Here is a 24,915-nt window from a genome sequence, read left to right as displayed (position 1 = left end):
TCCTCCTTTTCCTGTCCCTCCTTGTAATTGAAAACTGGTTACCAATACACTTGACAATTACTCTCTGTATCTTCACTGTATATGTACAATCTCTTCCCCTCTGAACTGTTTGTGGTATAGTGGTATACAAAAATAAAGTTGTTATTATTATTATTATTATTATTGAAAAGAAGTAGTATTTGAATGGATGGCTGATGAGTCCCAATGTTATGTTATTTTATGCACCTAGATGACTATTAAGATCACTGAATGATAATAGAGTAGTTGTACCACATATATCTAACAGCTCCTTTTACAAAGGTGCGCTAGAGGTTTTAGCATGTGCTAGCCGCCATCACTTAAAAGCACATCCCTAACTCCCCAACAATCTGCCTTATCCCGAGCCAAACTCCGGCGAAACTGTTCAGCATAATTCAACCATGAACAGCCGCCATAGGAACAATAGGCCCTCAAAATAAGATCGGAGTACCGTAGTAAATCAGGATAAAGAGCCGGCCTGGCCTCACCCAGAAAACTAGCAAAAACATGAAAACTTAATAACCAATTTAGTATGTTCTTAGATACTCTACCTGTTTTCTTTATTCCTTCCTCTTTAGTCCCATCCTTAACTTTACCCCCATCTTGCTCACATGCCAGCAAAGCAAACAGATCAATAAATTTTCCATGCAAAATTCTAGCTTTCCATTTTGGTGAAATATAACAATCCAAGGGAACAATTGAACACAGAGTATGCCCTTTACGGGATACCACAGGAGCACTACTCGCACCTGTAGGCACCCCCATCTGAGGAGCCAGTCCAAAAGCACCCTCATCCTCAGAAGAAGAAGATGATGATGATGCGGAAGAATCTCAGGATTCCGAAGACTCCCAAATACCCATTGGATCCACACCGACCCCTCGCCTCCGACCTTTTTCTTTATCCAACCACTTAACTACACGTCATAACCTCTTCAATAATTTTTTATCTTTCAAGGAGTGACTTAACCGTCTCTTCCGGGATCGCTGACCACTCCTCAATCCACCCTGTTCCAAACCAGCATCCATTTCCTCAACCTCACTAACATTACCCAAAGCAGATAGCAAAGCAGTAACCAACTCACCAGAAGTATTGGGTTCAGCTGTCACACTGGTCCCAGGAAATTCAGACCCCGTCTACAAGTTGGTTTCCCGATCCATACTGCCAGAAACCGCCGTCACCTGTTGCCGAGGAGATCTGGAAGAGACAACCCCATGCTGCACAGAAGCAGCCCCACTCGGCATCAGCGATCGCGGAGCCGCAGCGCCCGAACATTGCCTAGCAGACCATTTGTGGCTGTGGCCAGCAGCCGACGTCGACCCCACAGATGCCCGAGCAGCCTGCGTACTTTATACCTTGCTATTGCCAACTCTGGACCCAGGATTAAGTTTGGAAACCCTGGTGTTCTTACCAGACTTCCAAGCCCCTTTCCTTCCTGAACCAGCCGCTGGTTTCCTGGGTGCCCCATTAATAGTCCTAACCCTTACCCCACAAACCTCCCAATGTCACACCAAATGAAATGAAGCAAATATAACAAATAAAGAATATGAAGCATGGTCAAAGACAAGCAATACAGCTAACTGCCCTATAAACCATTAAACACTTGAATGCACCAGAAAGCAAATGGTGTCCAGTAAACTATGATATGTTTATTTGCTTTTCTTTTATTATTTTAATGAACATTCACCACAAAACCCCAAGCCGCCTTATCAGCTAACAAACCCTTGTTCCCCCAACCACCCTGTCTTCCTTACCCTGCCCAAATACACTGCCCCCCAAACCCACCTACACATATTGTCACAAATCCGAGCCCAAGGCCGGCCTTGTGCCAGGGAAGAATCATAAAAAACATCCCCTGAAACTGGTCCGGGCTAACCACGTTGTCCCTGTTAGGCAGGACCAGGACCAGGAAGCACAGGCTGTGTTCAGACCTGCTTTAGAACACAGCCTGGTGAAAACTGGTAGGGCCCCTTTAAATCCTCCATTTTGTAAGAGGCTGGCTAAACAGGGTAGAGGACAGCCTCAGCTGAAATTAGGACTGGGAGTGGTACAGCAGCTTTGCAGCATACGGAAAGCAGGCTGTCCAGGAGAAGGAGAGAAACAGGAGAAGCTCTCGGGTGGAAGGAGCCTCCAATTCCTCCAGAGCCCAAGGATGTTGAAATGCTGGACACAGAGTCAGAAGGAACAACTCTGGTAAACCCAGAACATGAAGCAATGGAATGGAGTGCTTTACCAGAGGTGGGACTGACTGAAGAAATGGATGTTAGTTGATTTAATCATGCACTGGTGTTTGGCATAGCGTGATTTGAGGTGAACTTTTCTTTTTGGTTTATTTTTGAATGTTGCCATTTCTTTTTTTTTCTTTTTTTTTTTTTAGTTCAATAAATTTTTATTGAGTATTTTGAAAAATACAAGGAGCAATTCAAATACATAAGAATAAGATAACGTTTGTATATATATGATCTATAAATATAAAATTAATTATAAAGGACCATAGTATTAAGAAAAGCTCAGAGTAATGGAGTTGTTTGTGAAGACTGTATGAGAAAAAGATGAAAGAAGACAGAGTAAAAATAAAAAGAGAAAGGAAAGAAAGAGGAAAGGTGGAGAAAAGGAAGGGAAGACAGGAGTGTCTACAAAGCAGAGCGTACATATGAATCTAAAAATGACCAGGGTGATTTTTTGCTTTTTAAATTCATGGAGATTCGGAGTGTGATTTTACTCTCATATGCATATGATTCAAGTCTATGATACATACATAGTGAGTTCCACCAAAACGTATAATCTAATAACGAAAATGATTTCCAATTTTTCAGAATGTGCATGAGAGCAGTCACAATCATGGTATCAATGAGTTTAGGAGGACATTTTGATTGCGCGAAGCAGGGATGTTGAGATCGAAGGATTATAATGTCCATTGAAATTTCTTCTGAGCAGTTAGTGATAGATTGTATGGTATTCCAAATTTGGGTCCAAAAAGAGCGGACTAAAGTACAATGAAAAAACATATGATCAAGAGTTCCCTCCTCTTTCAAGCAGTTCCAGCAAATAGAGTCAAGTTTTAAGTTGGCTTTCCACATGCGAAATGGGGTCCATATTGCATTCCACATAATAAAGAACATTGATTGTGAAACTCTAGAAGATAGAAGTGGGCGGTTTGTTGAAGACCAAAAGAGTTCCCAATTAATGTCAGATAGTGGAATGGTGAGTATATTATCCCAGTGTTTCATAGATTGATATGAAAAAGTGAATAAATGATCTCTCAGAATATTATAGAAAAAAGATATAGCTTTTCCTTTTGATAGAGACCATAAAGACCAATGGTAGATAGTGTTTTTGGAAGACATGAAGTCATACCGTATATGCACAGAAGACAGCACTTCAATAAGTGAGATCCACTGTGAATAGGCAGAGGAAGGCAACAGGTATGTGGAGCAGAGTATATCAAAAGGAATTGACATAGTGAGAGTAGACAATTGATGAGCAAACCATATACCTGCTCGCTGCCACTGTTTCCATGAAAGGGATTTGCCATGGTTTTGGATTTTGGGATTATTCCAAAGAGACATGAGTGGGCTTACACTAATTGAGATCTCAGCTAAATTATCTAAATGATGGAGAGCATGCTGCGTTGAATTCAACAGAGAATACTTTCTCAAATGTCTAGGTATTTGAATGTTGCCATTTCTTCTGGGACAATAAGGATTTTCCTTGAGCATGCTAGCTAAGGGATGAATGCTAGCAAAGTGTTTGCTTTGGTTGGAAGGTTTTTTTTTTTCTTGTTGCCAAGATGGCTCCTGTGAAAGAACTTCAGCAATTTGTTTCATAGAGTGGGAATATCCTGAAGGCTGGGGCAGGATTTGCCCAACACTTAGCGGAGGGTTTGCGGGTTATTTGCTCTTTGCAACAAGGAGCCATTTTGGCAAATCCGCCAGCCTTCTGCCACTGCATTGGAAAGGCAGTGCTGCACATTGCCGCGTGCCATAGTTTGCTTTTCAATTTGCAAGGAAGACTTGGGAGTTAAAGACTGCCAGAGACTCTGTTATACCTGGGACATTAGTAAAAGAACTTTGAGTGAATTAACCAGACCAGGCTGGTAAACACAGTATGATTTTGCTTGCACTATTTTTTTTGCCATTATCTTTTTGAGACTGTTATCCTTCATGCCTTTTTTGTTTGGACTTGAGATAAAAAGGCTGCTTTGTTTACCTCATTGGAATAACTACAAGACGGCATTGTATCTTCCAAAACAGACAATATTTGTTTATTGTTAGTATAAAACTATAAGTATTACAGCAGCAAAGACATATCTAAAAAATGTATTGTCAGTTCAGAATATGCAATGGAGAGAAGAATTTGCACCCATATGCTTAGCAGGGGGCTAGCAGTTCCCCGTAGCATAAGTAAGTGAATCTCTCTGGCTTTTTCTAGAATGCACGTGTTTTTTATACAGAGCAATTCTTCCTTTGTCCCAAGAAAGTCCATCCCCGAATTCTGGTTATGTAATTCCCTATTGGTACATAAAATAATGTACAGCTAACTCTTCCCATCTGTCCACGCCTCTCTCTCACCTCCACCGGGGGCCTTGCAGAAACAGAGAACTGTTGCTGAACTTTCTTCTTTCAGCACGGAGACATGCAGCTGCTAATTAGAGGTGTTACAATTCTGTGCATATTCGAGCTGGTGTCCTTGTAAGATGAAAAGTTGGCAACGAGATGGCCTTTCAACAATCCAGCTGTCTGGTTCCCATAGCTTGGTTGGGAGACAGGAAACCCATGGTTTGGTACCAAGTTCTTTCATCTCGTTACACCCACATGAGCAAAGCTCCTTGCTCATTATAAAAGTTTTATGGCTTTACAGCAGTGATAACAGTTCAGCATAACCTTGAAGGGATATTCTCCCAGCAGGGAAACAAGAACATCATTGTTAGCATTGCAAACAGGCTAAAGCAAGGTACAGGCTGGGCCTGGCTATGGAAAAATATGTCTGTAGTTTCCAGCATAGTGTCCAGCATACACAAGTGAAAATCTAGGTCTGTAGAGTCCAGTTGAATCATCCATATGTCCAGGATATACATTTCAGACTTGTGCGGATACACAATAAATTTGATTTCCTTATTTGATAACTTACCTGTGTGAGGCCATTCTGTTTTTTTTTTCACAAAGGATAGTTTATCCACAACAGGGTCTTTCTCCCTCTTGGGGAAGCACGCTGGGAGAATATTTTAAGTGTGGGCCGGTTACCGCAAGCCTCGAGGGCCGGCCACGCTACAATATACAAACCTAAACCAGAGTCCTATGAACCCAAACCAGAATCCCCATAACAACCATGCAATCCCCACACAATCTGCAATGTTTTGGGATTTTTTTTAATTTAATTGTTTAAGAAAATATACTCCCCAGCCCCAAATACAGACTAACAGCCCCCCAAACTAAGAAATCCCGACCAAGACTTACAATCCCCGCATCTCCACAGCACAAAGAAAGGAGCCAATAGCAGAATGAGCCATTCACCCGCTCCTGCCCGATGAAGCCACCCTCAATGTCAACGTGAGCTGCTTCAAGCAGCGCCTCCGTCCACCAGCAGGCCGCACCACGAAAACCCAAATGAGGACTTTTCTTTGCCGGCCGCTAAGAAATAAACCACCAACGAAACCGGCAACCACGTCACTCAGCCGTCGAGCCGTCCCAGAGAACCACACCATGGGACTCTTCCTGTCAGCTGCCACGAATCTCCTGAGCGCTATCTGAGCATCCCGAGTACTGCATATGCCGAAAGGAAATGACGCTCCCTGCTCCCAACCTTCCTCTTCCCCTACCCTCACAAAACTCTCTTCTTCCCACCCGCCAAATTCTCCAACAAACCCCCTCCCCTTCCAAACTTTCTGAGCCCGCCTTAATTTTTTCTCCATCCAATCAGCTAACCTTATTCCCTCCATCTCCTCCCTCTTCTTATCCCTCCACCAATCCCAACCCTTCCTACCTCAGCTCTTTTCCTTGCTGCCCACCCTTTGGCTGTCCTTCGCCCAATGTTATCTGCCACCCAGCCAAACCTGGGTGGCTCTCTTTAAATTTGAAAGATATGGGGGTTGTAGTTCAAATAATGCTTTATGAGCTAATATTAAGATCTTAAACATAATCCTATATTCTATTGGTAGCCAATGAAATTGAAATATAGAGGAGTCATATGATCCCTAATGTGCAATTTACCTAACAATTGGACAGCAGCGTTTTGTAATGTCTCATGTCTATATAAACAACTAGTTTATACAGAGTGCTGTGTATAACTAATGGTACTATGGGCTCCTTTTATCAAGCCGCGCTAGCGGTTTAACGCATGTAATAGCACACGTTAAACCACTGGCTGAGTTAGCCGCTACCGCCTCCTCTTGAGCAGGTGGTAGTTTTTGGCCAGCACGGGGGTTAGCGCGTGATGAAAAGTCACGCGCGTTAACCCCGCTAGCGCGGCTTGATAAAAGGAGTCCTATAGACCATACACTGCTTTGAAACCAAATTTTGAGATGAAACTTTAATGCATAGAACAGTAAAGCTATTTCAGTATGCATGCTAATTTTTTTTTTTTTAATTTCAAGAATTTTATAATGCAATACAACAACACAGATTGTGCTTTGAAAATTAACTAAAATTAAATACAGGCAGAATAAACTTTCCAGATTTTAAATTGTACCATTAAACATATTTTATGGCTTTGCGCTACATCAGGGGTCTCAAAGTCCCTCCTTGAGGGCTGCAATCCAGTCAGGTTTTCAGGATTTCCCCAATGAATATGCATGAGATCTATGTGCATGCGCTGCTTTCAATGCATATTCATTGAAATCCTGAAAACCTGACTAGATTGCGACCCTCAAGAAGGGACTTTGAGATCCCTGCACTACATGGTATCACAAACTATTACTAGGCTCATGTCTCTTACAATGACTCCTGTGCTTTCTTCACACAGCATATAGAGCATCACATCTATTCTGCGCATGTGATATCTTTCATTCATAGTCCTTCTGTTTTTTTCATAGACATGTTCTAGAACAGGGGTGTCAAAGTCCCTCTTCGAGGGCCGCAATCCAGTTGGGTTTTCAGGATTTCCCCAATGAATATGCATGAGATCTATTTGCATGCACTGCTTTCATTGTATGCTAATAGATCTCATGCATATTCATTGGGGAAATCCTGAAAACCTGACTGGATTGCGGCCCTCGAGGAGGAACTTTGGCACCCCTGTTTAGAAGAATCTGTACTTTTTGTACAACAGCAGAGCTGTGCACAATATTCAAATCCTCCAGCGGGCTTACCTCCTCTCTGATACATGGAATATCTTTCTGGAGAAAGGGAACTTCCATACCATATTTGGAAAGTTGGGAAAAGGTGAGTAATGCTCAATGGGAAAATCTTCCTCTGCCTCGCTTTATATACCTTCTCATTCTGGAGTAGCTTCATTTTCTGCTGCAGGGACTGAATTTCCTCATCCAGTTCCTCATTGGCTTTCACATTGTTAGCAATCTCGCCCTGCAATAGCTCCAAGGTCTCCTCACTGGATTTCAGCAGTGCCAAATGGTTTTGTGTATTTTTCAGGTTTCCCAAGTTCAATGATGGCACTTTAAGGTTCTGAAAGTCTTTAAGAAGACTTACTCTCAGGGTATTAAGGTGGGTGTCTATGTCCTCTTTCCCAAGGATTTTCTGTCCAAAAAGAGATCACACTACTTCATCCATTTCTGCTTTTAAATATTCTTGGCTGCTGTTAGGCAGGGGCTTCCATGTCGCTGTTCTGGCACACTTGAAAGAAATTTTGTGGTTCAGAGAACCCAAGCCTTTTGCTTCTTTTGCAGCCAACTGTCTTTGTCTCTTTCTTGCTGAATGACTTTTTTAAAATCCTGGCTTGCTCCTGTCTCTCCCTCGCTGGATGGCTGCTTGCTGCCTCCTCCAATCTCGCGGCCAGCGGCACAGGGCAGGAGCGAGCTTTTCGCTCTCCAGCCTGGCCCCGCGCCGCTTCCTGAATGGCTGCTGTCAGTTCTCGCTGCACTCTCCTCGGGCACTAGGATTAGGAGGGTGTCTCCTCCCCCTAACTTGTGCTTGCTACTGCAAGAACTCTGCTGAATCCTCTTCCCTTTCTTCACAGATCTCTTCTTGCCAAACATAGCTTGACACTCATCAAGGCAATTCCTTCAAACTGCCAGCGCTGTTTATAAAATATCACTTTATGCCAGTATCCGTGCACAATTTTGTGCACAACTAAAACCTGGTGTAAATCCTCATGCCTAAATTAGGTGTGATTCTGCTGTATTCTATAACAGCTGTATTTCTCTGTTCCTTTTTGTGGTTATGATTGTGTTGAGTGCTGGCACAGCATGATTGGTTGGTTCGTGCATGATGTCACCTGCAGATCTGTTTTAGCTGGTGTGCTCTCCCTCCCGGGCACCCCGCCCTCCAGCCGTCCTCTCTGTTTGTGTTCTGTTGGAGGCCAGGTTCCTGAAGAAGGGCTCCTCCCGAAACCAGCGCGGTTGAACCTTTCCTCCTGGCGCGGTTTTTCCGTTGGTGTGACAGTTTTGGATAAGTATTGTTTATTTTTGGATATATTCTTCGCTTTTTGGTATGGTTTTTGATTTTGCTGTGATTTTGTGCGTGCTTTTTGAGGGGGTTTGGCTGGCAGGGTTTGTGTGGGGGTCGCTCAGGTTGTTTGTGTTGTGTTGAGTTTTATTTACTCACTTTGATTGTTGATTGTTTTGATTCTTGCACACACAGGGCGCTCGATGATGGTGTGTGGGTGGAGGCTTATTGCCTTGACCCAGAAGTGAAGTGTCGGAGCTGCGCTCCGATCACTGAGGGTTCACACTGAGAGCGCCCTACAACATTATACAGTGTGACATGCTTTCTTGACATGTTACACTGTATTTGGCTTATAAGTTGTGGGACAAGTCTGGCACTGTGAGCTTCCCCCACGCAGACCTTGATGTGACTTGGTTGCCTTCCTTGTTTTTTCTGTATTCTATAACACTGCACACAAATTCTAGGAATGCCTTTGACTTGCTAATTTTCAAGCTCATGCATACTAAAACATGTTTAGTATAAGTTTTAGTGCATGGATAGTGAGATAAAGATTCAGATGTTAGAAGAAACTTATTAATATTGTTGGACAAAGTTATGCCAGTACTGCAATTTTTTTTCCCCCCTTCTGAATAAGTTGTCGGAGTGTTCTGTTGAATGCAATTGACTCTACCCCTAGTCAGACGCCCTAGGAAATGTATTATGAATCCCAATTCCCTCAACTGATTGCTGCTGAAATGCCACAAATTAGATATTCTGCCGCTGCTTCAAACTTGTGATGCTGAAAGCAATGCTAGAACTACTCCTGCATGCAAATGATATTACAAAGAAAAACACACTGCTTGGCGGTATGTCTATTTCAGCAGCTCTCTCTCTTCTTTCTGAGTATACTCAAGGGCCCGTCTTAACTCAGAACCAAACCTATACTATTGTATTATCTGCCTCTTCTCACTGTGAGTGACAGCCACACAAAAAGTTCTGTAGCACTTCTGATATCTTACCTGTGTAACTAGCCTTAGCTAAGTAAACCCTGAAAGACATAGTAGAATATTAGAAGAAAAAAACCAGCATCAAATTTTCATGAACCTCTTGCATGGATTCTAAGTAAACAATATTTTTAGACACAAAACATAACTTGGCAAACATTTTAGACTACCAAATGTAGGGCTCCTAGAATCCCTATGAGCGTCAGAGCTAATACCGCTGCGATATGCGATAAAAAAGCATAACGCGGCTTTGTAAAAGGTGTGTGTATGATTGGAGGGGGATGGGTTTAAGATGGATTCTTTATACTGTGGTTACGGATTTCTTAGAATGGATTTGATTCATTAGAGCTCCTTAAAATAGTTTCATGGGTTACTTATTTAATACATGTTGTAAATTTAACACACGTTATTTGTTCCTTAATGTGTCAAATGGCAATAATGTGTGTTAATAAATGGCCCAAAATGCTTCAAGTTGGGCTCTATTTATAAAATATCACTTTATGCCAGTGTCCGTGCGCAATTTTGTGTGTGAGGATTTATACCAACTAAAACCTGGTGTAAATCCTCATGCCTAAAGTAGGTGGGATTCTGCTGTATTCTATAACACTGCGCACAAATTCTAGGAATGTCTTTGACTTGCTCGTGCCTGTCCCATGGCCATACCCCCTTTTCAGATTCATACTTAAAAATGTATGTGTGTATCTCTGTAGAATACTAACTAGGAAGATCAATGCACAAATACAAGTTTGGCACTAATTGGCTCATTATTCAATTAAGTGGGTGAGTGCAAATTTGGGTGTGACCAAATTTGCGTGCACAATCTTTAGTGCCATTTATAGAATTTAGGGGTATATTACCATATTGCTCACACACAGATCGCTCTTCGGTGTTCGTTTCAGCACAGGCTATAGTTTTTTTTTGTTTGCGGTTTTATTCGATCCTCCATCGACCTGGGACCCCTGATGAAGGCGTGTTAACCGAAACACGGACCGTGTCGGGTCCCTTGATTTGTTTTTAAGGTGGCATTATTAAACGCATTCAATTATTTGATACAATACATTTAGCCTGCATCATTGGACGTATTTCTGCAGTTTTTCTTTGTTTTGGCTCTGCATCCCTCACTGCAGACTTTGTTGGGGGATTTCCCCCCCCCTTTGTTAATATGCTACCACAAGATACCTGTTGACCCTGGAACTCTTCCCTCTGCATCTTCCCGCCTACGCAGGAACAGAAAATTGTGCAGAGAAAAAAGACTTCTGGGTTCAGCTAGCAATATGGCTGATTTGATCTGTGATGCTGCGGAATATCTCAATACGGCAGTGCCAAGAGGCAGAAGGAGAAGAGGAAGACACTACTTATACCTGAATGCCTAGTTTCCCCCTCCCCCTGTTAAATCTGTCCCTCCAAAAATTTTAGGTCTGGCAGTTATCAACCATGGTATAGGGTCCTCACCAGGGCTGGCTTGACCACTGGATGACTTAGGCACCCACCTTCAATATAGGGAATGGCACTGACATATTAGTCAGTATTCCTATGGAATATGTTGCAGCAGGTGTGGACTTTTGGACATGTGCACATGCTCAAAGTCTGCTGGGTTACATCCTTTCTGGGACCTGGTAAGGCTTAAGCATGCACAGATGCTTAATGTGAAATATTCCATGGGCATGCTGACTGCTGCATTAGTGCTTCTCTTGAGGGAGTAAAGAAGGGAAGGTAAACTCAGGTCAGAAAGGAGAGAAATGGAGATACTGAACACTGGGAGGAAGGCAAAGTACTAAAGAAAGTGGTGGAGATGTGGAAAGCTACTATGGGCTGCAGCACTCTTTAACAAGAAGTTTATCTGATCATTAATATCTGATGCATTTAAAAGGGTTTCTGCACAGAGGCTTACTCTCATGGTGGACAGTGCATAGCATATTAATATACATGCTATAGAGCAGATTAGCTACCCTGTAGGGTGGTGTGTTGATGCCCAGTGTAGATGTTCAGTGACAGAAGCCTACCACTAGATTTGAGGCTGGTGTAAAGCCCCCTTGGTCAGCATTGGTCCCATCTCTCTCTTCTCTGTCAGAGTTAGAGGATTTCTTTATTAATATCCAATGCATCTTGCTGTCAGATTGATAACTAAGAGGGGGGTAGATATTAATCCTTATTACAACCCTAACATGTTATTTGCACCATAACTCACATGTTAAAATACATTACCATCTGATATATAGTTATAAGATGAAAAAAGGAATCAGTACTTTAAAGAAAGGCCTGTCTTTCTCTCTCCCTTTCCCAATGCCCCATACATTCCCTAACAAACAAACAAACCTTTCCCTCCCAATTCCTGTCTCATATAAGTCCCATCTCTATGCCTCTTGTCCTAAATACTTACCTTCCCATTGCCCTTGAATAGAAGCCCTTGGATGCCCCACCACAAAACTTTCACAATCACTCTCCTAGGGCCCACCAAGATACTCCAGGGAAGAAGGGTTCTTGAGTAGGCAGGCTAGTTGGGTGGGAGGGTTCTTGAGTGGGCAGACTTGTTGGGCCGTCGGCCCTTTTCTGTCGTTTCTATGTTTCTATGAGGGGGAATAGCCAGGGGCTAGGTAAATTAATGCCCATAGAGAGATATACAGTATACTAAAGTAGTTTGGGCATTGGGTGATTATAAGAATATCCTGGCTGCAGTTATCAACATAGAGGGAATGGAGAGGAATGACCAAAGTACAGATTGCACAGTTAGCTTTGATTTATAGATTGCAGGTTCCATAGGAGTGTGAGGGTGTGAGTGAAGGAGATACCCTGGTCCCTATGATTGATCATAAGCAGCATTATTCAAATTCCATGGGAATGATTAATCTGTAGTACTATGCTTCCATATTTAGTTAAGCCCTGGGAAATAAATGTGAGTTAAATGCCTAGTTTTTAACAAACCTTAATAACAACACCTCAAGTTAAAAAGTGTTTATAACTTGTACAAATGATATATTTCTGTAGATGTTCTCCCTTGGCCTGCCATTTACTTCATTATGGAACAGAAGGAACTGAACTGAAGACTGCCAGATATCCATGAAAACTGCTGGAAAAGCCAAAAAAAGAAAAATAATCTCTCCAAACATATACAAAATATTTTTTGGTAAATAAAAACAAATATCCTTTTACCTTTTCAGCAAAACTTTGTTATTAATTGGCTGTCAGTTTTCTTCACCACCGTGCTGCAGTCTTTTTTTTTTTTCCACAGAACCCCAATTATAGTACTTGTGACAAGGACACCTTTCTTGATAAATTTCAAGGACTCTCCCCTTTTTCAAAGCAGTTAAGTTATTGTATTAAGCCATTGAACTGTTCAGGTTTATTTCTGAGTGAATATAATCTGATAAAGCACTTTTGTGCTTTCTGAATTTTGTGTTACAATTCCTTTTAATATCAATGAATATAATTATTCTATTAAAATTATGTTTCTTGAGGGGGTTTTCTAATAAAGAAATAAAGACTGCAAAAGGCATTATGAAACCTTAGCAGCCTATTTACTATGCTATACTATGGTAGTAATAAGAACTATTTTTTTATTAACACATATTATTTTGCAAAAAATAGTATTGTTTAATGATGATACAGCTTAATGACATAAAGTATAATGTAAAGTATGTTAAATAATTAGCTGTGAAGCATATATTATTATGCCCAGGCAGAAACAGGAAGTTGCGTCACAGGGTGTAGAATGTGGCAAAGAGACAACACTGAGGGGTCCTTTTACTAAGGCGTGCTAACTGATTTAGTGCATGCTAACCGATTTAGCATACACTGAATCAATTAGTGCACAATAAATCGGTTAGTGCGCCTTGGTAAAAAGGCCCCTGAGGTAGCTGCAAGCAGAAAATCAGAATTGCTGTCATGCCAGCAATGCCCTATGAATAGAAACAAAATGTAATATAAATGGACAAGGTGAAGGGGAAAAGATGTTGGATGGAGTTGGAAAGAAGGGGAGAAAATGGTAGACCACAGGGGCCACCTGGAGCTATTTTAAAGTAGACTGGGTAAGTTGAGAAATAGGGGAGCTTGTTGTATCAGGAATGAAGGGAGGGGATGAAGGAAGAAATGATGAGTCACGAAACAGGGGAGAGGAGAAAAGACAGTAGCCACTGGAAAGAGAAATAGCAGAAGACAAACAGGAAAGCAGAAAAAAGAAACTGGGATCAACAAAGGTGGAAAACTGTTTTTATTTTGAATTTATTAATTGAAATATGTTAACTTTGGGATATGTTGATTGTAGATGTCTTTGTATTGTGTTCAATAGCATAGCCAAAAGTTTGATTATTTCTGTGTGTGTGTGTGGTGGGGGGGGGGGGGGGAGAGAGAGAGAGAGAGAGAGGCACAGCTGAACCCAAAAGTGAGTTCACACCAAATTTGCTGCCTGTCCCCTGCCTGAATGCAAAATATAAATAATTGAGCTGTCTGGGATCTCCAAGTCCCTCCATGCATAGGAGCCAACTTTTCAAAGTGATTGGGAGGTGCTCAAGCTCTGTCCCAGACCCTGCCCAAGCTCCACTCCAGATACATCCCAGGTTCCACTCCTGCGCCTATAATGCCATTTTGCCATTCATTATTCATATATACATGCAGTATAATCTTATTAACAATATAAAAGACTAACCTCATAATTAAATTACACAAAGAATATTGTATGGTGTTTCTCAACATTCATTCCTACCAGAACACCTGGCCTTGGTCACACCTGCAGAACAAAGAAAAATGCTTTGCTAATACAGGACCACAAACTAACCCCTCCTTTTTATCAAGCCGTGTTAGAATTTTTTTTTCACCAGCTGTGGCAGTAAAAGCTCTGATGCTCATAAAATTCCTATGAGCATCAAGCTTTTACCTCCACAGCAGGAGTGAAATGTGGGTGCTTTAAAGAAACTGTTAAACGCCATCAGTTCTGTATTATGAAATATATAAGCTGAGTGGGTGGTTGGAGTGGAGTTGTTTCGCTATGTGATCAATGCAGTAGGCTTTGGTAAGGAAAGATTGATGTCTGTATAATATTTGCTTTTATGCCTTTATTTTTATGTCCTATGATTATGTGGAACTTTTAATTGTTCTATGACGATTTTATTATGTATGTAATGTGCTCTGCTTTGTGAAAGGCAGATTTTAAATAAAACAACCAAACCAAGTCACGGTTATCAATAAAAACCCTGATGCAGCTTGATAAAAGGGGAGGTAAAGGTCCTAATATACTGTACACAAACAAAACATTAAAATGCCAGACTCTGCATGCAGTACAACACCAGAGAAACAGAAACAAATGCATTTCTTCCTGAACAGTGCAAAATATAGACAGTAGATGTAAATTTTCAAAAACACCATATTTCTAATAGGCTGCCCGCAGCCTACACTGCACATACCCTCTGCTGCGGTCCATCCCAGACTGAAACAGAACATTACATCAGAGGAGGGGCAGGACCGTGGTAGAAGGAAAGTGCAGCGGAGGCCACGGACAGCCTGTTAGAATCCTTGTAGTGCCAGCGATCCTCTGTAGACCATAATTACCTTTTAAAGTTAGACCAGGAAGGCCAGGGGGATGCTGGTTGAAGGTGGAGACAAGGGCCTTTGGGCAACATTTCATACCTAGCAAGACAATGCAGGCATTTCCAGAAACTATCATCCAAAACACTGTAGTACGACTAATCTTTAACCTGAAAAAATGTGACTACTTAACTCAATTCTATTAAAAACTGCATTGGCTTCCTGTTGAGGGAAGAGTTCTCTTTAAGTTCGGATGCATACTGCCTACCTAACTACTTAATTTGCGATGTTGAGTCAATCAGGGCCTTAGGCCCTTCCCACTGCATCCCAAGATGCATTGGGAGATGGAAGGCCTGTCATTCGCAGCACACGGCCCTGTAGGCCGTGGGCTTCCTTCCTGCTGATTTTGTAGCACAAGTTACAGGGGTGTTGCCAGTGCTGTTGGGTGATGTGGGAGGGGGGCTAGTGCTGTTGGGGTGTCGGATGATGTATGGGATGTTTCCACTGCTGTTGGGGGGTGTTGAGGGATGTTGGGGAGATGGGTGTAGTGCGGGGGATCTCTGTGGAGTAGGCAGGGGGATCACTGCCTGTGAGGGAGAGAGGAATCTCCTTGCCAGTTCAGCTGATCCTAGCAGGGGGAATCCTCATATATCTGAACTGGCAGGAATACCTGAAACCAGCTCAGTTGATGGGGATTTTTCTGCCCAATTAGCTGATGGCAAGCCCTCAATATGTTGTTACCCCCTCCCCAATCTCTGGGTGGTAGGAGGGACAGTGACCACTGGGAGGGGCCTTAAGCAACTGAACCAATTAGGGTCTTTGGCCCCTCCCTTTGTATCACATGATGCACCGGGGAGGGGAATATGTATGGAACAGTCTCCCTGAAGAGGTGGTAGAGACAGAGACTGTGTCTGAATTCAAGAGGTTCTGAGATAGGCGTGTGAGATCTCTCGGAGAGAGAAAGAGATAATGGTAACTGCGGATGGGCAGATTAGATGGGCCATTTGGCCTTTATCTGCCATCATGTTTCTATTTTTCTATTTAGGACTGGCAGCCTGAAGCAAGAGCCTTAGAGCGGGCTTCCTGCTTCCAACTTTTTAAAAAGGTATGGGAGAGGTTTGGAGGTGGGGGGCATCCGGTGGCAGGATAACTCCCCCATATCTGACCCCCCCACACACATCCAAATCATGACATTATTCAAACAACCCTCTTCCCCAGAGCTCTGATCCCCCTTAAAGGATCCCACTGATGTTCTCCTATCTCCTTGCACAATCCCCAACCAATCCTAAAATCCCCAGCCCTGAAGAAAATATATTTCTCTCCCAGATCATGCTCCTCTCCTACCATCTCAACCCTTCTTTGATAGTTCAGTGGTCTAGGGTAAATGCAGTGCCCCTAAACTCTTTCCTAAGCCTCGGCCAGGCTCCAACTGGTGACCATGACCCCTAGTTGTAGTTTCATGACACTACTGCTAGTGGAAATCCGTCTATGTACAGAGAATGTATTGCTTGTAAAATATACATAGTAACATAGTAACCAACAGCAGATAAAGGTCCAGATGGTAAATCCAGTCTGCGTAACCATACATGCTCCTTAAATTAATCATTTAATTTAAATGGTCCTTTTTCTTAGATATTTCTGAGCCAGAAACCCAGAGTCCTGCCTGGTAGTGTGCTTAGGTTCTATCTACTGGAGTTTCTGTCAAAGCTCACTCCAGCCCATCTTAATCATCCCAGCCATTGAAGCCCTCCCCAGCCCAACCTCAACTGAATGTCTATAATAGGACAGCGACTATGTAAGTCTTCCCAGTACTGGCCTTAGTTCCATGGTTAACCGCAGGGATGGGGTCAAATTCTGTCCCCATATCATTCTCGCTTAGATCAAGGTTTACAATTCAGGCAGACCTAGAGATGATTGCCAACTGATTGCCAACTTTATTGAATCTGAATGTGGGCTTAAGAAAGCTGTACAAGGAAGAGGGTCACTGATTAAACCATTCCATAGCTATGTTTTTGTACCCCTTATACAGCAGCTCAGAGGAGTAAAGTTGGTTATGCTAGGCTCAAGCATTTATGACTGTGCAAGTTAATCAATCAATCTGTGGCCATTATATTGAAACCAGTCTTACTAGAATGAGTTGGGAAAGGAAAGAATATTATTGGCTTTCCTAGATTTGGTGAAAATATTTGTTATTAAAATCTATCACTATCTGAGGATGGTCCTTGCAGATGTTGTCATTATTTTAATTTTCTAAAATCTTATGAGCTCTTGAATTTGAATTCTGTCAATATGCCACATAAAGTTGCATGAGATACATGTATCTTGATTGACATTCTTTAATGACTTTCCTATTAAATATGTGCAGAAATTTAAAACTGGGAGTATATAAATGATTTGCCAGAGGGTCTTCTAGTTGCCACTAAGACTTTATGCATACATAATATATGAATACCCTGTCAAACAAAGAGCTAGATATTAAAATGTAGTTTTTAAACAGACTCAGTATTATGTGCATGTGAAAAATAGGCTAAATAATTTTCTTCTGAGAATATAAATCTATAACACATTGGCTTCAGGTGCTGGGATTCCCACACTATCTGATCATTCAGAGAATTGATTTAGTTTAATATAATTAACTATCTCCATTTTGAGCAAAAGTTTAGATGCACACATATAGACAAATGTTTTGGGGGTTTTTTCCTGCTCAAGAAGTCACCTATAAAATTAGCCCAGTGTAAGCTCTCATAAAATCATGTGTCACCTATGCATAACACAACATAACATGTAGGGATTACTGCAGGCCTAGATTAGGCAGGATTGGGGAAAAGTTGTGAGAGGTGTACTCGTACAAGTGTTCTAAAAGATAAATACATGGACACAATGTTAAGAGGATAGTTAACAAACTCTGGGCTAGATTCACCAAAGATAGTGACTCAATTGCTGTTGGACGATTCTAAGGCCGATTCTCTAACAGCAAGTGGTTCACTATCAAGTTTGCATGCAAATGATTTGCACGGAGATGCTGATGTTCTGGAGGCAGATATGTAATGTTGTTATTACAATTTTTAAGGGGGGGTCAGTGATCACTGAGGCAGTGAGTGAGGGTCTGTACTTTGTGCCTGCAGTGCTTTTCTGGACACTTTGGATACCTTCTTGTGGCTTAAACCTGATTTTAGATAGCCTAAATCAGTGTTCTTCAACCACCGGTCCATGGCCCAGTGCTGGTCCACAGAAATTTCCTGCCGGTCCACAGGGCCAGTACATGCATCAGGCCCAAAACAGTGTTCTTCAACCTCCAGTCCACGGTGCGATCGATTTGGCGTTATCTTTGAGCCAGCTCCCTCTTCCTAACTGATTCAGTGCACAAAGCCACGGACAGCGGCTCCTACGGGCCTCCTGTGCCTGAACCGGAAGCCTTCTCTCTGACGTTGCAACGTCAGAGGGAAGGCTTCCAGATGAGGCACGGGACATGCAAGGTGCAATTAGTACTATTATGGGGGGCGGGGTCTGGGTGGAGATTGGGTAGAGATGGGCAGGGTCTGGCCCACGACTTAGCCCAGTGTTCTTCAACCGCCAGTCCACAGACCGATGCCGGTCCACAGAATAATTCTTTTATTTCTGCCGGTCCATAGGTGTAAAAAGGTTGAAAAACACTGGCCTAAATCACAATGTCCACGTTCCATCTAGGCAGTGTTGTAAAACTTTCAGTTATACATGCAGTACAACTAAGGGCCTGTTTTACAAAGCCATGCTAGCAGCTGCCACGCAGCAACAGCCCCAAAGCCCTTTAAATCTCAATGGGCTTCGGGGCCATTACTGAGCTGCAGCTGCTAGCGCGGCTTTGTAAAACAGGCCCTAAGTTTAGGACGGCCCATGTCCTGCCCAAATCCAACCCTCGACACTCCTCCTGACACGCCCCTTTTAGCTCTGGTCATTCAGCAGCACTGTGAAGACCTAGGTCATTTTTTAAATATGTCTAAAACCCGGTTTGATTATTGACACTTGGACGACTTGTCTTTTAGATTGTCCAAGTGCCGATTTAGGCCCGTTTTTAGATGTTTTTCTGTTTTGATTATGAGCCCCCATATTTTATACATATTCCCTAAAATTATTCACATCCTCATTAACTCAGTATATTTTCATGTCTGATTACTGGATAAATACCTGAAAACTGTTATTACTCTGGGCATTGTTCTAGAACCACACCTAAAAAATTGCAGGTCATTTTCAAAGCTAACAAGTTGAAAAAGTTTTAAACCTTTATCTGCTTCACTCACCAAAATAAATGAAGCTATAAAGTGAGTTTAAATAAAGTGATGAACTAACTAACAGAATATAAAAGCCACTCCTTCTATGGTCATTATTAAATCATAGCGACTGAAAGGAGCCTTGGGCTTCACGATGAGATCCGATGTTAAACAACAATAGCATTTCTCAGCATCACGGCTTTGTGTTAATGTCTCTTTTAAATGAAAGCTCCTTTCATCTGAAACATTTCTCAAGAAAACCATTGTTACCATAGCAGGTGTGCTTGTTCGGAAGATGTCTGCTTCAGTAGATTGAGGATAGATTGCTGTTAACTAGAGGCCAAAATATAAATTCCTAGGTTGGAACAGGGAGCCGAACTCAAGTGAATGAAGCTCTTAAGAAATAAAGTTCCCATTGCTTGAAGTGACAGTAGGAAAGTAATTATTTGCTGTATTCTCGCCCTACTTATATAATTTTAAAGGAAAAGAGCCATAGGTTAGAATAACAATGAGGTATTTTGAAAGAACATGACGATGGAGATCTGAATATGACTGAGCCTAAGGAAGGAAAACTATATTAGTGGAAGGGACTGTGATACACAAGTTCACACTGAGTTGTATTTGAGTTTAATCTCTGTAATCATTCATCTAGGCAGAGAATGAAGACAAAGAATACACAGGATAGAGTTTGAAGGAATATAAATAACATCCTTGTTAACTTTGTTACTGGGAAGATCTGTGTGTTTGTAATCTATGTAAACCACTGTAGAATAGGTGTTTATAATGATATATTTTCTAATATGATTCTAATGCATTTTAGTTTTAGGTACAAATGGATATCAGAAGAACAAAGCAGGTTGCAGTAGATTGGAACATCAATTTTTTTTAAATGACTCTTAAATAATGGGAAAATTCTAATAAACATAAATTAAACAGAAAATAACGTTTTGAAATCATCTGAAGCAACTAAGTGAAACAGGGAATCCCTGTTGGGAAATTATGAAGAAACAATCTTCATTCAATATAATTTGTCAGTAGGAGGCTTGACATTGTTATTAAGATACACATTTTTGAGCTTTAGGGCTCCTTTTGCTAAACCATGAAAGAGCTTCTTACCACAGGCCGGTGAGATAAATGCTCCGATGCTCATTCAGTTCCTTTGAGCGTTGGAACATTTACCTCACCGGCCCGTGGTAAGATGCTCTTCAGTGTTTTAGCAAAACCCAGCGTTAGTTTTTTATTCATTTTTCTAAATGAAGATTGAATAATTTATTGTTTGGGGTATGGGAAGCCTCTAGTAATTATTTATTTTTCTTCTTTTTTTTGCTAATTTGGCTATTTTAGTGGAGTTTTTTTCTGACCAATAATTAAGGGACCCTTTTACAAAGCTATGGTAGTGAGTCACGCCACAAAAAATGTGATGCAACCTTTGTTTAAGGAGGTTGTGCAATTTTGTATGCCTTTTTTTCCAAGCAACTTTTAAAAAAAATATTTTTAGTGTGTTTGTTTAATTTTATGATTATTAGAGTATTCTTATTTCCATTATTAATTACATTAAGTACATTTTTCTGTTGATTTTGTTTAACCTTTTCCCTTTGTGGTATTGGTTAGTACACTGGAACACTAATGAATGGTCGAAACTTGAAAATGTAAAACTGTTAGCACAATTTAAAGTCTAAATGTTAGATTTATAATATTGTAATATCTGTAAATATGATTATATTTTTTTCTAACATTTACTGCATCATATGATGCATTATTGAAGATAGAATTCATACTGGCAACTACTTTTATAAATCTGAAAAACTACAGTCTAGATATTAATCATGAAATAACCCTATGCCTGGTATAGCATTATTGAGTTTTCAAAGAAATTAGATATAAATAATATAGGAGATTTCTTCAATAGTAATGTGTTGATCAAGGACCTAAGTTAAAAAACTTCTCCTGTCCCCAGTAGACTGAGAAAAGACTCAGTAAATTAGGCCCAACTTGCTAACAAGAATTTCAGTCTTTTTTCTAAAATTGCAAAGTGATCTTTCAGTAAACACATCTTCATGCAGGTTATTTTAAAATGCCAACTGTCCTTGATGTGAAGAACTGCTTTTTTAAATTTATCTGAAGAGCTGCTCTCAATCTGTCAGCAATAACCCTTAGATATTTTTTAAGTATTATTTATGTTCCATTAACTTACTTTTAAGGGGCATTCTGGAAGTTAGTATTATTCATCACCTTCAAAAAAAATGGATCAGGTTTCTTCTGATTGCTTCACTTACAAGAATATATAGCTTTAAGTTTGGCAACGCAATCCTTTACTGTGATCTGATATGATATGATGTACAGAGTTAAAAATAGTCACCCTTCATACTTGTTCAGCTGTTGATATATTCTTTATTTGGTGTATGACCAATATATTAAGGGCTCCTTTTATAAAGGTGCGTTAGGGCCTTAATGCGTGGAATAGTGCATGCTAAAATGCCGCATGCGCTAGCCACTACTACCTCCTCTTGAGCATGCTGTACACTTCCCCCTCCCCATTCGCAGTTTCGGCAATCGCAATTTCACATATTCACGATTTTTAGGGGAGGGGGAAAAAAAGAAAAAAAACCACAGTTTAGCCTTACCTCCCGGCATCCCGGCCTTACCTGGTGGTCTATCGGGCTTTCGGGGTAGGAGCGATCTTCCTATGCTCCTGCCCCGTGTAGATCGCCAATAGTAAATGGCTGTGGGGAGTTCCCGTCGTAGTCTCGAGAGACTACGGGAACTCACGGCAGCTAATTAATTAAGATGCTGCTACCCCTTTTCAAACCATGTGATTAGGTTTGTTGGTGTAAAGCATAGGGAGACTCCCAAACTATTTTCCTATCCTTCAGGAAGCTGAGGAGCAGTTGGTTTACCTTCACTATATCTTGTACACAAATCTATGTAGCCTATTGCCCTAGTCAGCTAATAAACCCAATCAGCATAGTGCAATGTGAGCAACTTAAAATCTTATGTTTCATCAAAATGAAGAGCAAGTGATGGCTACTGTTTGCAGCTTTCATAAGGACATAAGGATCAAGAGAATGACAGTGTTGATAACAGTGGAAGTACAGCCAGTACATGTAATATATGCAGTTTCTTTTTTAAAATCTTTATTGATTTTCAAACTTCGATAGTGCAATCAGAAAAACTGCACAAAACACACTATATATGCAGTTTCTAACCTGTGAAGATGATCCGACAATTGGAACTGTGGAGTCCAAAGATTTCCTGATGGAAAGATAAAGAACAGTTAAGGATGATAGATTGTTTATTGCCAACCTATGTATATTGAGTGCAATGCTCCCATCAAATTGACAAAACACAAACACTCCAAAAACCTGCCAGAAAAACTTAAGAAAGAAACCCACCAAGAGGCAGAATAGATCACAAGGTTCTAAGAGTGGTGACTAAATGACCAGAAAACTGTGAACACAACGCTAAATAATGTAAATAATATAAATATAATTGAATTGAATGTAAATGGAGTACCCTCAGTGTGATAGGGCAGTGAGGGGAGATATACTCCAGCGCGTCACATAACAAGACAGGGACCAACAAGCCCCTGCCCACACACCATCATAGGGTACCTCCTTGTGTGTAATAAATCAAAACTATGAAAAATGAATCACCACTAACAAGTGAACATGAGTGAGGTCAATTAAGAAGCCACTCTTTGAACCTCCCCAACCAACTCCCACAACAGAAATCAAAAACCGACTTAGCTTTAGATGTTCTTGTAAAGTTGTCAAAACAGCGGCGAGCCTGGTTTCGGGAGCACAAAATCCCTTCTTCAGGAACCAATGATTGTAAAAAAATTCACTGAAGATAGATCGAGCCGGCTGGAGGGAGGGCGGAGCTAACAGAGTGGGGCGCAAGATTGCGCAAGATCACACTGAGGGTACTCCATCTAAATTCAATTCAATTATATTTATATTATTTATGTTATTTAGCGTTGTGTTCACAGTTTTCTGGTCATTTAGTCGCCACTCTTAGAACCTTGTGATCTATTCTGCCTCTTGGTGGGTTCCCATCAAATTGAGGCAGTTGACAAAGGAATCTGCTTAACAGGCCAATGGTTAAATAGAATATAGACGGGAGAGGGACCAAGATGGCGGCAGCTTGAGATCAGTGTTTTTGGAATCTTACCTGCTGTTTTATAAAGATTTTTTTTTTTGATTGTCTATGATGCCTCAATCTAAATGGAAGGAAACAAAGCCAGTCCCTCGGTGGTAAAGACATCTTCCCCCAGCAGCAGAAGATTTTGAAGTATATCACTCCCAGGTGTCCCATGGAGAATGTTGGTGAGGTCTGTGCTGATGCCTGTGCTGTAGTGTGTGACATTATTTTCTGTCTGATGAAACAGTGAGTATCGATCGAGTTCTGCTTGGAAATTACTATTGAATGTCAAGTGTGCTCAATGGCAAGAAACTCAAATTTCTTGTAAAAACACAGCACCAGTGGAAACAGGTTCTGTTTCTTTGAAATAGAAAGATTGAACAGATAGAAAATTATAACCACAGGATTAATCTTCATTTCTTAAATGCCATGCTTGGGCTTGGGGGCCAGTGATTTTGAATTTGGAGTGGATCCCAGCGCAAACGCGGAACTGGCTTTGGCATAGCGGGTTTCAATGGAGGAGCAGAGACAAAGACAAGAAGAAGAGGCCAGACGAGCAGCTGCTGTCTCCGCTGCAGAGGCAGGGATTACATCCACAGGGGGCGATGATTCGGATGCCGCTTGTTGAAAATGACCATTGGCCAGCAGGAGTCTGGGAGGAGTAGCTTGCCAGACTGAGGATGAGCAGATTGCTTATGCCATCCAGATGTCCCTGCAGGGAGTGGAATTTGGACAGGCAGAATCTGCAGACCTCGACAGTGGTGATGCCATGGACACTTCTGAACCCAGCAAGGAGGAAGATGATTATAATGTCATGAAGGATCCTGAGTTCTTGCAGAGTGTGCTGGAGAATCTGCCAGGGGTGGACCCCAACAATGAAGCATTCTGTAATGCCATGGGCTCCCTGGACTCACAGACATCAAAGGAGAAGAAAGACAAAAAAGAGCAGGAGAAGAAGTGAGGCCTCCTCAACACTCTGACCCTGGAGTCTAGTCTCTGCAGTGCATGTTTCAGTTCACATTGCCTCAATATTGGCAAGGGTTAGAAAGGATTTTTGGGGGGCGTAACAGTTAAAAATGTTCCATAAAGATTGCAGTATTGTCATGTATATATATATTAAAGACTGTATTCTTTGAAAAGTACTGTATAGCTAAAGTTATTTGTCTTTGAAAAGTACTGTATAGCTAAAGTTTAATCTGTAGAGAGTGGGGCCTAGTGCCATGTGTGGCCAGCAGATGAGGATTTGAAGGTGTGTCCCAGCACTGGAATGAATGTGTGTTGCATCTTTGTGAGGGATAGCCTAAAGGAATCACTGATGTAGCATCTGTGGCATCTCAGCCAGGAACTGGTGTCTGCACTATTGTAAATAAACCATGAAACTTTATGCTGCAACTCCTGATAGTCTGCAGACTTTGAGAAAAAAATGTTATTCCATTGTTATTCCAATGCCTCCT

The 24,915-nt window shown here is 41.4% G+C and overlaps 1 pseudogene; it reads left to right on the top strand.

Moving 5' to 3' along the window:
* Positions 1–23,885: 23,885 nt before the first annotated feature.
* Positions 23,886–24,422, top strand: LOC117354860 (annotated as a pseudogene).
* Positions 24,423–24,915: the final 493 nt, after the last annotated feature.

Source organism: Geotrypetes seraphini, chromosome 2 (assembly GCF_902459505.1).
Source record: "Geotrypetes seraphini chromosome 2, aGeoSer1.1, whole genome shotgun sequence".
NCBI lineage: Eukaryota > Metazoa > Chordata > Amphibia > Gymnophiona > Dermophiidae > Geotrypetes > Geotrypetes seraphini.
Note: the sequence above shows the minus strand (reverse complement) of the source record. Positions and strands in the feature narration are given on the sequence as shown.